This window comes from Hyla sarda, chromosome 1 (assembly GCF_029499605.1).
Source record: "Hyla sarda isolate aHylSar1 chromosome 1, aHylSar1.hap1, whole genome shotgun sequence".
Lineage (NCBI taxonomy): Eukaryota > Metazoa > Chordata > Amphibia > Anura > Hylidae > Hyla > Hyla sarda.
In genome coordinates, this window is record NC_079189.1 from 144,731,776 (window position 1) to 144,745,841 (window position 14,066).

Consider the following 14,066-nt stretch of genomic DNA (forward strand, 5'->3'; position numbering starts at 1 on the left):
TTTTTTTTACACTAACATGCTGGTGTAGACCCCAACTTTACCTTTTCATAAGGGGTAAAAAGAGAAAAAGCCCCCCAAAATTTGTAATGCAATTGCTCCCGAGTACGGAGATACCCCATATGTGGCCCTAAACTGTTTCCTTGAAATACGACAGGGCTTCAAAGTGAGAGAGCGCCATGCGCATTTGAGGACTAAATTGGGGATTTGAATCCGCCACAAAAACACCCTACGGCAGTGTTTTCCAAACAGGATGTCTCCAGCTGTTGCAAAACTCCCAGCATGCCTTGACAGTCACCGGCTGTCCGGCAATACTGAGTTGTTGTTTTTCAACAGCTGGAGGCTCCATTTTGGAAACAGTAGAAACAGTGCCGTACATGATTTTTATTTATTTTTTATTGGGGGGGGGGGGGGGGAGGGGAGACTGTGTAGGGGTATGTAGTGTTTTACTTTTTATTTTGTGTAGTGTAGTGTTTTTAGGGTACATTCACACGGGCGGAGGTTTACAGTGAGTTTCTTTGCTGGGAGTTTGAGCTGCAGCGGAAAATTCGCCGCATCTCAAACTTGCAACAGAACTCGCTGTTGACCCGCCCGTGTGAATGTACCCTGCACATTCACATGGTGGGGGCAAACCTTCAGCTGGTGCAAAACTACAACTCCAAGCATGCACTGACAGACCATACATGCTGGGAGTTGTAGTTATGCAACAGCTGGATGCATTTTGGTTGTGAAACACTGAGAGTTTGTTACTTAAAGGGGTACTCCGGTGCTTACACATCTTATCCCCTATCCAAAGGATAGGGGACAAGATGCCTGATCGCGGGAGTCCCGCAGCTGGTGACGCCCGGGATCATGCACAGGGCACCCCGTTTGTAATCAGTCCCCGAAGCGTGTTCGTGTTCATGAGTGTGTTCCGGGTCTGATTACCGGCGACCGCAGGGCCGTCGGCGTGTGATGTCACGCCTCCGCCCCTGTGTGACATCACGCTCCGCCCCTCAATGCAAGCCTACGGGAGGGGGCGTGATAGCTATCACGCCCCTTCCCATAAGCTTGCATTGAGGGGCGGAGCGTGACGTCACATGGGGGCGAAGGCGTGACGTCACGCACCGCCGGCCGTGCGGTTGACCGTAATCAGACCTGGAGCGAACACGCTACAGGGACTGATTACAAACGGGGTGCCCCGTGCATGATCCTGGGCGTCCCCAGCTGCGGGACTCCCGCGAACAGGTATCTTATCCCGGATAGGGGATAAGATGTGTAAGCACCGGAGTACCCCTTTAACTCAGTGTTTCGCAACCAGTGTGCCTCCAGCTGTTGCAAAACTAGAACTCCCAGCATGTACAGTCTGTCAGTGCATGCTGGGAGTTGTATTTTTGCAACAGCTGGAGACACACTGGTTGCAAAACACTGAGTTAGGTAACAAACAAACCAATGTGTCTTCAGCTGTTGCAAAACTGCAACAATCAGCACGCATTGACAGTCGAAGGGCATGCTGAGAGTTATAGTTTTGCAACAGCTGGAGACACACTGCTACAACTCCCAGCATACCCTTTGGTAGTCTGTGCATGCTGGGAGTTGTAGTTATGCAACAGCTGGCTGCACACTTTTTCATAGAAGAAAAAGTTCCTCCAGCTGTTGCATAACTACAACCCCCAGCATGCACAGACTAGCAAAGGGCATGCTGGGAGTTGTAGTTGGAACTCCAGCAATTGCACAACTACAACTCCCAGCATGCCCTTTGGCTTTTGCATGCCGAGAGTTGTTGCTAAGCAACAACAGGAAGTGAAGGGGCCTTATCTCCTGCTCTATCCTGCCCCGGCATGCCGCTGTTGCAGCTGATCCTGCTGCTCCTGTCGCCACCACCGCACCAGAGGGGACCCCCGCCGGACCAGGGAAAGGTAGGAGACCCCCTCCGGTGCCGATCTCCGCTCCGATCGCCGTCCAAAGCTGGTCCATGACTGATCGGTCGTTCCGACCGATCAATTACGTGATCGCAAGGCGGCACCCGTGCCACCTCACTCCTGCTGAGAAAGGGTCTCGGACAGCCCCATTCACCTTTTTTTCCGGGTCACCAGAGACCCGAATGACCCAGAATAACCGCAAATCGCATGTCTGAATTGACGCACGATTTGCGGTGATTGCCGATATGGGAGGACCTCGGGACCTCCCTGGGCGATATGCCGGGATGCCTGCTGAACGATATCAGCAGGCATCCCGGTCTGGTCCCTTCCCGGTGAGCGGCAGGGACCGGAAGAACGCAGGGCATATCCATATGCCCTGAGTCCTTAAGGACTCAGAAACGGGGGCGTATGCATACACCCTGCGTCCTCAAGGGGTTAAAAGAGCAGTGCGTTACAGACAGCCCAGAAATCTCAAAGAACTGGAAGACTTTTGTAAGGAAGAATGGGAAAAGAATACCTCAAACAAGAAATGAAAGACTCTTGTCTGGCTACAAAAAGTGTTTACAAGCTCTGATACTTGCCAAAGGGGGCAGTACAAGATATTAACTCTGCAGCGTGCACAAACTTTTGCAGACGCCATTTTTTTGTTTTCTGTTATTTTGAAAGTGTAAATGATGGAAATAAAATCGAACTTTTGTTGACATATTATAAGAATGTCTAATCTGTAATTTGATGCCTTTTGGAGATTTTTCCATCTTTCCTTGGCTTCTTTATGCACATTGATACAAATTTTTACCTGGGGTGCCCAAACTTTTGATCCCCACTGTATAGGGTATTTCCGTACTCGGAAGAAATTGCCTAACAAATTTTGGGGGGCTCTTTCTCCCTTTACCCCTTATGAAAAGGTAAAGTTGGGGTCTACTCCAGCATGTTATTGTAAAAAAAAAAAACACATTGGTGTTGCACCATACTTTTTATTTTCACAAGAGGTAAAAGGAAAAAAAGACCCCCAAAATTTGTAACGGTAATATCCCATATGTGGACGTAAAATGCTCTGTGGGTGCACAACAAGGCTCAGGAGTGAGAACACCATGTACATTTGAGGTGATTTGCACAGGGGGGGGCTGATCGTTACAGCGGTTCTGACATAAACACAAAAAACACCCACATTTGACCCATTTTGGAAACTACACTCCTTAACCCCTTAAGGACGCAGGACGTAAATGTACGTCCTGGTGAGGTGGTACTTAACGCACCAGGACGTACATTTACGTCCTAAGCATAACCGCGGGCATCGGAGCGATGCCCGTGTCATGCGCGGCTGATCCCGGCTGCTGATCGCAGCCAGGGACCCGCCGGCAATGGCCGACGCCCGCGATCTCGCGGGCGTCCGCCATTAACCCCTCAGGTGCCGGGATCAATACAGATCCCGGCATCTGTGGCAGTTCGCCATTTAAATGAACGATCGGATCGCCCGCAGCGCTGCTGCGGGGATCCGATCATTCATAACGCCGCACGGAGGTCCCCTCTCCTTCCTCCGTGCGGCTCCCGGCGTCTCCTGCTCTGGTCTGTGATCGAGCAGACCAGAGCAGGAGATGACCGATAATACTGATCTGTTCTATGTCCTATACATAGAACAGATCAGTATTAGCAATCATGGTATTGCTATGAATAGTCCCCTATGGGGACTATTCAAGTGTAAAAAAAAATGTAAAAGTAAAAGTAAAAAAAAAGTGAAAAATCCCCTCCCCCAATAAAAAAGTAAAAAAGTCCGTTTTTTCCTATTTTACCCCCAAAAAGCGTAAAAAACATTTTTTATAGACATATTTGGTATCGCCGCGTGCGTAAATGTTCGAACTATTAAAATAAAATGTTAATGATCCCGTACGGTGAACGGCGTGAACGAAAAAAAATTTAAAAAGTCCAAAATTCCTACTTTTTTTATACATTTTATTAAAAAAAAATTATAAAAAATGTATTAAAAGTTTTTTATATTCAAATGTGGTATCAAAAAAAAGTACAGATCATGGCGCAAAAAATGAGCCCCCATACCGCCACTTATACGGAAAAATAAAAAAGTTAGAGGTCATCAAAATAAAGGGATTATAAACGTACTAATTTGGTTAAAAAGTTTGTGATTTTTTTTAAGCGCAACAATAATATAAAAGTATATAATAATGGGTATCATTTTAATCGTATTGACCCTCAGAATGAAGAACACATGTCATTTTTACCATAAATTGTACGGCGTGAAAACAAAACCTTCCAAAATTAGCAAAATTGCGTTTTTCGTTTTAATTTCCCCACAAAAATAGTGTTTTTTGGTTGCGCCATACATTTTATGATATAATGAGTGATGTCATTACAAAGGACAACTGGTCGCGCAAAAAACAAGCCCTCATACTAGTCTGTGGATGAAAATATAAAAAAGTTATGATTTTTAGAAGGCGAGGAGGAAAAAATGAAAACGTAAAAATTAAATTGTCTGAGTCCTTAAGGCCAAAATGGGTTGAGTCCTTAAGGGGTTAAAGAATTTTAGTTGAATATGAAAAATGTTTATTTTTTTCACAAAAATGCTGGTGTTATCTCAAATTTTTCATTTTCACATGGGGTAATAGGAAAAAAGCCCCCTAAAATTTGTAACTCCATTTCTTCTGAGTATATAAATACCCCATATGTGGATGTAAAGTGCTCTGCTGGCGCACTACAATGCTCAGAAGAGAATGAGCACCATTGGGCTTTTGGAGAGAGAATTTGGCTGGAATTGAAGGCCATGTGAGTTTACAAAGCCCCCATGGTGCCAGAACGGTGGACCCCCCCACATGTGAATCATTTTGGAAACTACAACCCTAACGTAATGTAATAAGGGGTGCAGTGAGCATTTATACCCCACTGGTGTATGACAGATTTTTGGAAAAGTGGTCCGTGAAAATAAAAAATAAAATTTTTAATTTGCACAGCCCACTGTTTTAAAAGTCTGTCAAACACCAGTGGGGTGTAAATGCTCACTGCACCCCTTATTACATTCCATGCTATTCCAGTGAAACACCCCTCAAATCCACTTCAAAACTGAACTGGTCCCTGAAAAATTCCGATTTTTAACATTTTGTGAAAAATTTGAAAATTGCTGCTGAACTTTGAAGCCCTCTGATGTCTTCAAAAAGTAAAACATGTCAACTTTATGCTGCAAACATAAAGTAGACATATTGTATATGTGAATTAATATATAATTTAATGAACAAACAGAATAAAAATGAAGAAAATTGAATACGGTAAAATTGGTTGTGCCTGGAAGTAGCGTGATCTACTGCAGCTCCAGTCATTTCCTCCTGAGGTTAAGGTGGAGGATCGGAGGTGCTGGGGGGAAAAGAACGTAATGGGTGTAAGAGGATACAGGGGTGTGTATAGATGTACAACTGTGTAAGTTTGGGTGTTACTCGTACCTAGCTGTGGGGAATATAGCGAAGGAGTTTAGCAGCTGTATCTCATGAGGGAAGGGACAGTGTCCATGTGAGTAACAGTAGCAATTAGAACCTGTGGGTTTTAAAGTTGGATACTTCTTATATTGTTACACATTCTGTGTCTGATTAGTATCAATGGACGTGTGGGGTATTACCTGTTACCTGTCAGCACCAGCAGGGTTAACAGGTGCTGACAAGGTGTTGTTTGCTAGGTTGCCGGGTTACGCCCTGCTGTCTGAGTGGCTAGCTACTGATTGACCACATGTGCATCTCCCTTTATTACAAGGCATCAGTCACTGGGAAGATGCCTGTGAAAGCGGTCATTACCCGAGTAGCTAGCAATCCCTTATTTTCTTGTATACCCGGCAACTTGACTTTTGGCTTCTTATCTGACTTCTCTTTGGTTATAGCGATTCGGCATCTCTTCCCACTCCTGGCTTGACTCGGTTTGACTGACATCGACTTTATGTGTGCATGTTTAGTTTGTCTTTGTTAGTTGCTTGTTTCCCTGTTGCTCCTGACAACTGACAGGATTGTATTTTATTGTATTGACATTTGACTCCCCTCACTTATTTAGGAAGGGATTGTCGATCAGTTGCCGGCCTATCATTTAGGATAGGCAGACAAGTAAGCAGGGACAGGGGCGCGGGTGAGGTTAGCGAGCACTCCTTCCCTGCCCATACGTGACATTAGCGTTGTAAATTATATATCTGCAAACAACCTGCGGTGTGTTAGAAGAGGGCTAAAGAAATAGGACTCCCTAGTACACTCACTAACAAAAGTGCAATATAGATCATACGATCTGAATTAAGAAAAAAGTACACCACAAGTCTCAGAATAAAACTACTCATCAGTGAAGTATTACCTCCCTCTCATACAAAGTCCTATTTCTTTAGCCCTCTTCTAACACGCTGCATGTTGTTTGCAGATATATCATTTACAACGCTAACAGGTAATACTCCACACGTCCATTGATACTAATCAGACACAGAATGTGTAACAATATAAGAAGTATCCAACTTTAAAACCCACAAGTTCTAATTGCTACTGTTACTCACATGGACACTGTCGCTTCCCTCATGAGATACAGCTGCTAAACTCCTTCGCTATATTCCCCGCAGCTAGGTATGAGTAACACCCAAACTTACATGGTTGTACATCTATACACATCCCTGTATCCTCTTACACCTATTACGTTCTTTTCCCCCCAGCACCTCCGATCCTCCACCTTAACCTCAGGAGGACATCACTGGAGCTGCAGGAGATCACCGCTACTTCCAGGGACAACCAATTTTACCATATTCATTTTTATTCATTTTTATTCTATTAGTTTACTATTTATTTCATAAATATTACCATTATTTTAGTGCCGATATTATTTTATCATTTTTACATTTTTTGAAACACCTTTATGGAATACAGGGATCCATAATTAAAGGGGTATTCCAGGAAAAAACTTTTTTTCTTATAACAACTGGTTCCAGAAAGTTAAACAGATTTGCAAATTACAGGAAAAAAACTTTTTTTTATATATCAACTGGCTCCAGAAAGTTAAACAGATTTTTAAATTACTTATTAAAAAATCTTAATCCTTTCAATAATTATCAGCTGCTGAAGTTAAGTTGTTCTTTTCTGCCTGGCAACAGTGCTCTCTGCTGTCTCGGCAACTGGACAGAGTACAGGAGGTTTTCTATGGGGATTTGCTTCTAAACTGGGCGGTTCCCGAAACACGTGTCATCAGAGAACACTTAGATAGAAAAGAACAACTCAACTTCAGCAGCTTATAAGTACCGAAAGGATTAAGATTTTTTTAATAGAAGTAATTAAAAAATCTGTTTAACTTTCTGGAGCCAGTTGATATATATAAAAAAAAGTTTTTTTCCTCGATAACCCCTTTAATACCTGGAAGCTTTACACTACAACATTTGATTGGAAGCGCTGGCATATATGCATATAGTTTTTTGATCTCTTAATCTTTTTTTCTCTGTATATACCTAGCAGCATCCATGGATTTATGGATAGACCGCAGGGAAAGAATTGTGCACTTACAAAACTTTTTCCATTACACAAATAGACAACAAATACAAATAAAAAAAGATACCATTAGCACAGATGAAATTACAAAAACAAAAATAAACTTTAAAAAATGTAAACGTTTATTAATATCAGAAATGCGTGACCTTTGGGAGGTGGCCACCCTTGAAAAATACCTATATTGGGATAAGGTACCAAAAGGCCTAAAAAAATCATTATCTGGTGATAAAAGGGGACCCAGACACCCTGGAAGAATGGAGCCAAATGTTCCACGAATTTTCTAAACAAGCTGTAATGTTCATCATAAAAAGAAGAAAAAATAATTTATTGAACACAAAAAATGCCATAGCTGCACTATTCAATGATATACAAAAGTATAAGGACCATCCAGATATAAAAAATCTGGCAGCTAGTATAAAATTCAGAATTGGACAAAAGGAAGAAGAAATCAGAAAAAAGAAACAAAGTAAATTCCAAAGGGACTCTATACCTAGAGACCCAAGAAGTATTATATAAGCCTGTCCTGAAATAGTAGAATTAAAAACTATAGATGAGACCAGGGGAGATGCCTCCATCATATCAGAAGACACGATGGAAGATTATAGTAATTTTACAATGCATGAGGCCATTTCCCAACCTGAAGAGACAATCAGTTCGCAAATACCACTTTCTCCAAATATTATTATATCTAAACGCACCCATGAGGAAAGGTACCAGGAAGAAAACATGAATCCCTCCCCATACACAATACCTATCAGTAATAGATTTACCACCCTGTGGGAAGATACCCCAGATCGAGAACATAGCAGTCCCACAAATTCACGAAATCCACAAATCCCACAAACATCAGTAAATCACTCTATAAATAGAGATATAGGAGATACTTCATGTCACATAATTACTGGGCCCCCTAACCCAACAATGACATTTAAAGGCAGTACAGTTACTAACAACAAAAAAACTGTAAACGGGCATAAATCTAATACCAAAAATAACGGTGCCACAAAAACCACAAGAACACCGAAAAGTGTTTTTTTTTCTCAGAAAAGAACAAAAAAAAATACACACACAAAAGAGGGACAAGGGGTGGGAAACTCGCCCAAAAAAAGAGGAGAAAAATAACAGCAGAGTCATCAAAGTAAGAAGGTAAAAAAATCTATAATCTGAGTTCTCACATTTTGACAAAAAGTGAAGAGTCTCTACTAAGAAAAGGACTCTAATTTGCCCCAACACAACATTTAAACAAATTCATCGCATTTATAGGTTTGAAAAAATTCATGCGCAAATTAACTTTAAAAAAATACTTTTTGAGAAATCCTCCACAAGTGCAACCTTTACAAACCAGTTCATACAAACATACAATTCTCACAAAAAGATCAAAATTTTTCCCTCAGAATGAATATTCCGAATCATTACACAATTTTGAAGCATTAGTAATCAGAGATTTACGAAAAATTCTAATTAATCACAAATACACAATAGGAAATCTTAATGCTTCAGAACAAAAAGCCCTCAAATCCCTCCAAACCAACAATAATATTGTGGTACGCCCAGCGGATAAAGGTGGAAGCATAGTAGTGCTAAACCAGGAGGACTACCACAAAGAAAGTCTGCGGTAGCTAGGGGATACCCAGACATATGGCAAACTCAGAAGTAACCCCACAGAGCTTTTTAAAAAGGAGTTACCGTATATTCCCGCGTATAAGACGACTTTTTAACCCCGACTTTTTTTTTGAAAAGTCGGGGGTCGTCTTATAAGCGAGGTATTGGGGTCCGGGATAGGAAAACTTATGACTATCTGCCCAGGCCGGCTCCCGTGTGCGGGGGCCGGCCAGAGCAGATAAAAACTAATTACTGATGCTAAAAGCCAGAGTGTCTCCAGCTGTTGTGAAACTACAACTCCCAGCATGCCTGGACAGCCTTTTTCGGTCCGGGCATGCTGGTAGTTGTAGTTACACAACAGCTGGAGGCACCCTGGTTTTTAGTATCACGGGAGCAGATAATCATAGCTTTTCCTATGCTGGACATCCCTGTGTCCCAGAAAGGGATGTCTGCTGGTCACTCACCATTCCCGACCGGCGTGCGTCCTCCTGCGGTCCTCCTCTGCTTCTCCGCCTCTATGGTTGTATGCACATGACGTCAGTGACGTCCTCCTGCGACCATAGAGACCCAGGAGGACCGCAGGACCATCGCAGGAGGACGCATGCCAGCCGAGGCCTGGTGAGTGACCGGCGGCGCGTCATCTTCAGTGATCCGGTCACCACTCCTACAGGCCCGGGACTGCTGCTATGGTCCATAGCAGTAGATGGTGACCCCGGGCTGGAGGAGCGGTAATCAGAACACTGTGGGGGCAGTACAGACATACAGCCTCCAGCCATACATTGTATATGGCTGGAGGCTGTATGTCTGTGAGGAGGGGGGGGACTGTCTACTAATGTGGGGGAGCTGCCTACTAATGTGGGGTAACTCTCGACCAAATGTGGGGGAAGCTGCCTACTATTGTGGGGGAACTGTCGACCTAATGTGGGGGAACTGCTGACCTAATGTGGGCTGACCTAATGTGGGGGGAGCTGCTAACTATTGTGGGGGAACTGCTGACCTAATGTGGGGGGAACTGCTGACCTAATGTGGGGGGAGCTGCCTACTATTGTGGGGGAACTGCTGACCTAATGTGGGGGGAGCTGCCTACTATTGTAGGGGAACTGCTGACCTAATGTGGGGGAGCTGCCTACTATTGTGGGGGAACTGCTGACCTAATGTGGGGGAGTTGCCTACTATTGTGGGGGAACTGCCGACCTAATGTGGGGGAACTACAACCTAATGTGGGGGAACTGCAACCTAATGTGGGGGTACTGCCTACTAATGTGAGGGAGTTGGCAACCTAATATGGGGGAACTGCAACCTAATGTGGGGGAACATGCTGCCTACCTAATGTGGGGGAACTATACTGCCTACCTGATGTGGGGGGAACTACAAGGTACTGTACATTGCAGTAGAAGGGGTAGTCTTATACGGCGAGTATATCCCAAACTCTATATTTTAACTGTAAAAGTTGGGGGTCGTCTTATACGCCCAGTTGTCTTATACGCCGGCATATACGGTAAAAGCATTGTTAATGAAAGGGCTGAACCTAAACATCATTAATAAAAAAGAAATTGAATACCTCTTAACCAATTCACCACAAATACCCGTGTTTTATCAGATCCCTAAGATCCACAAAGCAAAGGAAAATCCACCAGGGAGACCGATTATCTCCGGGGTCAATTGTCTAACAGCAAACTTATCACATTATGTGGATATACAGCTCCAAAAATGCGTTATCAAGCTCCCAGCATATTTAAAAGACACAACCCACATTTTGAGAATTCTAGGAGACATCAAGTGGGAGGAAAATTACATCCTGGGGACCCTGGATGTCACCTCCTTGTACACAATTATTGAACATCGGAAGGGAAGGGAAGCCGCAGAACATTTCTTAAAACTGGACAACAAAATCCCCTGGGCACAGGTGCAATTCATAGTAGACTGTATCCAATTTATTCTGGAACATAATTATTTTAAATATGATGAACTATTTTTTATCCAGAAGTGGGGGACCGCTATGGGAACCAGGTTCGCACCCAGCTATTCAAATCTCTATGTTGGCCACTGGGAGGAAACACGATCTTCCCAGGGAACAAGCTGAGTGCGAGCCTGGTCCTCTGGAATCGTTTTATTGATGATGTCATTTCTATATGGAGCAGACCGGTGGAAACATTGGAAGAATTTTTAAGGGACATTAATAAATAACACTTTTTATTTAAATTTTACAGCCTCCTATAGCAAACAGGAAATTAACTTTCTAGACCTCACCATAACCATAGTAAACAATAAGATAACAACAAAAACATATCACAAACCTACAGATAGCAACAGCTATATACATAGAAGTAGCTGCCATATACCGCTCTGGCAGCATAATATACCTCGCAGCCAGTTTTTAAGGGTAAAACTAAATTGCACCCACGAAGATTTCCAACAAGAAGCAAATAATTTAAAACTAAAATTTATAGAAAAGGGATATGAAGAAACCCACTTACAACAGGTCAAAGAGGAAATAACGGAAATAGACAGAAAAAAACAGTTTGTGCAGAAAAAAGTGCCATCAATATTGAATACACCCTTCCCAAACTTATAGAGGATAACTCCCAAAAAAGGCATACAGAGATAGCTATCCCCCTAATTACAACGTTTAGCCAACAGAGTATCAAGTTCAAAAAAATCGTAACCAACCACTGGGACATATTTAGCAATGATAAAATAACAGGGGGAATACTATACAAAAATCCGAAATTTGTGTTTAAGAAAGCACAAAACATTGGCAATTTTATTGCACCTAGTGTAAAAAATCCTCAAAAGGCAAAAAGTGGCAAAATAAAAGATCATATAAATAACAGCAATACAAACAGGCCAAATATTACTACACTAGGGGAAAAGAAAGGATTCTTCCCATGCAGGAACTGCAAAGCATGCAGTAATAACAACAATAGAGAACCAGTTTATTCCTTTTTTCACCAAAATAAGGAAAATAATATAAAACATATTCTGCACTACAAATCAAAAGGGGTTAATTACATAATAAAATGCCCATGTGAAAAGTTATATGTCGGGAGAACCAAAGGATTACTACACCAGAGAATCTCAGAGTATCTTCATAATATAAATCGAGGATATGAAGGTCACCCACTATCAAATCACTTTAAAGGAATGCACAATTCCAGTATGAAAGGATCAACCTTCTTCGCCATCGAACAAATTACACCTCACTGGAGAGGAGGGGATTACATCTCCCAAATGTCCCGGGCAGAAACCCGGTGGATTTTTTCCCTCGATACTATAGCCCCAAAGGGGTTAAATATGGAGATGGAACTTTTTGGATTTCTTTAATATATATTTTTCCCTTCATATGAAGACGAATAGTACGGCATCCATCACATTAATCCGAATACACCAAGCAATAACGCACCTGAACCATATCATTAGCACACCGGCTGCCGATATATAAGAGGGGTGATCACGGACCAATAGGCACTCCCTGACGAAGAAAACAGTTAGTTTCTGAAACGCAATGGAGCCTTTTTGGTCATTCTTTGGACTTGTAGTGATGTCACTGAAGCAGAGCTAATTCAAGATTACCCATCTCTTACCGTGCAGCTGTAACAGGACCTGGTAGAGACGCCACCGGCTGGGGCTGTTTCCCAGACTGTTAAACCAACGCACCAGAGCTCACAGGATACACTGAAGGAAGGTGCCAACACTCCAGGATTTAACACAAGGTCCCCCCCCCCCCCCCCCCTATTTCTCAATAGGATCCCCACCTAAAAGAAACCTTAAGGACTCAAAATAAACATATCCATGTGAACTATTGCACATCTCGCAGCCATATAAACTGCAGAGCATCAAACCTGCATCAGTGACTCTATCTACATTAAATCGAACGGATGTTCTCAGTCTTTCTAGCTGTTCTTCTGACTCCCTCGTACACTCACTAACAAAAGTTAAATATAGATCATACGATCTGAATTAAAAAAAAGTACACCACAAGTCTCAGAATAAAACTACTCATCAGTGAAGTATTACCTCCCTCTTATACAAAGTACTATTTCTTTAGCCCTCTTCTAACACGCCGCATGTTGTTTGCAGATATATCATTTACAACGCTAACAGGTAATACCCCACACGTCCATTGATACTAATCAGACACAGAATGTGTAACAATATAAGAAGTATCCAACTTTAAAACCCACAGGTTCTAATTGCTACTGTTACTCACATGGACACTGTCGTTTCCCTCATGAGATACAGCTGCTAAACTCCTTCGCTATATTCCCCGCAGCTAGGTACGAGTAACACCCAAACTTACACAGTTGTACATCTATACACATCCCTGTATCCTCTTACACCTATTACGTTCTTTTCCCCCCAACACCTCCGATCCTCCACCTTAACCTCAGGAGGACATCACTGGAGCTGCAGGAGATCACCACTACTTCCAGGGACAACCAATTTTACCATATTCAATTTAATTAGTTTTTATTCTATTTGTTCACTATTTATTTAATAAATATTACCATTATTTTAGCCCCGATTTATTTTATCATTTTTTCAATTTTTGAAACACCTTTATGGAATACAGGGATCCATAATTAATACCTGGCAGCTTTACACTACAGCATTTGATTGGAAGCCCTGGTATATATATATATATATATATACATATAGTTTTATGATCTCTCATTATATAATTTACTTTTTATTCTGATTCCAAGATAGTTTTTTCGTGACATTTTCTACTTTATGTTAATGGTAAAATGTTGGTGATACTTGCATCATTTCTTGGCGAAAAATGCAAAAATTTTATGAAAACATTGAAAAATTAGCATTTTTTTGTACTTTGAAGCTCTCTGCTTATAGGGAAAATGGATATTTCAAATAAATTATACATTGATTCACATATACAATATGTCTACTTTATGTTTGCATCATAAAGTTGACATGTTTTTACTTTTGGAAGACATCAAAGGGCTTCAAAGTATAGCAGTAATTTTCAAATTTTTCACAAAATTTTCAAAATCGAAATTTTTCAGGGACCAGTTAAGTTTTGAAGTGCATATTTGAAGTGTATATTGTTGTA